We start from the raw sequence: 2,586 nt of genomic DNA on the forward strand, positions 1-2,586 counted from the left end.
CATGTGTGTTTTCGGATGCGTGGAGTTGAATGAATTTGTTCCTTTTTTCCTTTTTGTTGTTGGCATATGATTGTTCATGTCCCTCTCAGTAGGTGCACGGGAGTTTTGAGGGTTTGGAGGTTATCAAAGTGAAAAATAAATAAATGAAATAAGGGGGGTATATACTTATGAAATCGTGATTTTCTATTTTCAAGCAAACGAGGAACGCCCACCGAGTTTTTTTCTCTTGATAAAAATGAATATTAGAACACCAAGCGTGGGCGGCAGGATTCGAAACTGCGCGGGCAGAACCCACATGATTTTTACGTGAATCTTCCACTTAAGAAATTTTTTTTATTTTTTATATGAAATATTTTTCATGTTCCTTTTTAATATAATTTTTTTTTAATTATCTTTTGTCTTCTTGTGATAAACAACCAATACAATAAATTAACCATAAGACCAAAATAGCATCATCAATCAAATGTTATAACGTGCCCAAATGCTGAGATATGCCCCCATCATCAATCAAATGTTTTAGATTAGTTGATTATATTTTCGTGGGTGCGGACTAAGTGATAAAATATCACATTTCATGCATAAATCAATCCTAATTTCCATACTAAAAAAATGCATTAATCAACATGCTTTTGTAGAGTTGCTTGTCACATTGACTCCCTTTTTTACCCTTTTAAAAAATAATAATAATTGTTCTAGCTAACAATTTTTAACTTGAAATTGTAAATTACTTATAAATAAATAAAATTTGAATAGTTTATTGTAGGCTATTGATGAAACCTCGTGGTGGTTGTGTCGTGAGACATGGATCTAGTTATAACATGCCCAAGATTGGATGCCAAAGTAGTACTTTTGGAAGTTTCAAAATCCCAAATGTTGACGCCATGTGCCGTGCTTGTCAATTAAGAAAACACGGTGCAGGAATAAGACACATCCATGTGCTAAAAGTCAATGCAAGGACCATTTTAGAATCGTATTTTGATCCAACGGCTCGTGTAATTTAGACACCACTCATCACATCGTTCATCTTCTGTGGTGTTGCCTTCATTCAAGAAGCACAAAGAATATTGACAAACTGTTAACCTTGAACAAGGGTCCCACTTGTTCCACTCGTCATCCAACATCAACCGTTGGAGGTTTTTTCCCAAATGTAGAAGCAAATTAGCAACAAAAGAGCCCCCTTCAAATTTTATTTATTTATTTATTTTATTCTATTCTATTTTTTCCCACCCTAACAATCTAACACGAATCTTTTTTAAAAAAATTATTTAGAGTGACACGTCAATGATAAAACAAACACATACTACTTACATGATACTATTCAAAATTGTCAGATTTTCAAATTTTGTTCGTATGTTACATTATTCAATGTCATCACACAAATTGAAATAACCTATGATCTGTCTAGTTGATTTTGGTCATAGTAATAAAATTGTTAATGCACTTGTTGACCTGGAAACTAAATGAGGCTATTGTAATTTTGGATACACACACAAAGGTCTTCTATCAAATGAGCGTATTGTAATTAATACAAGCACTATTCTTTAGTTATAACATCATAATCTTGATGTTTAATCTTCAAGTAGTTGGTGAATGGCACTTGTTGACCTGACAACTATTGTGTCAGCATGTAACACAACAAAACAAAGCCCCACTTAAGTTGATATTTGTTCAGAAAACACCACTTAGATACCATTGCATATCAACAACCGATTACAATTAATAATAACAACAATTAATATGATAAATGAAAATTAAATGATAAAAGGTGGTTTGGGCTTTTCATACCGACATTTTCCTTTCTTATTTAGGCCTGTGGTCCCTATTGTCTCTGTATCATAAACCAATACACAATAATAATAATAATAATATAATAATAATAATAAAGTATACATTTTTCGTATTTGAAGGATACCAGATGGATAATGTGTGAGAGAAAATGTGAATTCCACTGTATGACTCTGTTTTTTTATAGTTCTGTTTTGTTGAGTTAGAAATGCAACATCTCTCGTGTCAAACCAATCCAAAAGTAGAAAGAATGTTCATTTTTCAATTAAAAAATACGAATGTTACTGCACACATATTTGGTTTAGGGTTTGATTGCACAATGAAGTCTAACTATTCTCCGTTGGTCTATATAAAATTTTTGAACCAAAACAATGAAATTTTTTGATGTAATGGTGCTCACGCCTTTACGTACACGTCATTTATTCGGTATTTTTTGAATTAAGAGGATGTATCATATTTGAAGTAAAAATTAAAAAAATTCACATAACATTATCTAAACCCAAAAATATAGGAAGGTTATAGAAGGTAATTGGTACCAGCATGAAAAATGGGCTTGAGTTTTATGAAATTGGCTTGGGAATACTGTGTTCCCTACATATTATTGTTTAATTATGTCTCAAAATTTATTTGATTGGGAATACTACTAATTGAACAATGGAAAACCATTATTTGGCCAGAAAAGCATGTAATCAGTGTCATGCATCAAAAGCCAATATCAAAGCACCACTGCAATTGAGAGGGGTACATATAACCATAATGATTCTCAAAAGATTACAAAAACCAAAAACACTCAAATGTAAA

The sequence above is a fragment of the Cornus florida genome, unplaced genomic scaffold, assembly GCF_030987335.1.
Source record: "Cornus florida cultivar Cherokee Brave unplaced genomic scaffold, ASM3098733v1 CherokeeBrave_3.0.0_Hap2_Chr11, whole genome shotgun sequence".
NCBI classification, from domain to species: domain Eukaryota; kingdom Viridiplantae; phylum Streptophyta; class Magnoliopsida; order Cornales; family Cornaceae; genus Cornus; species Cornus florida.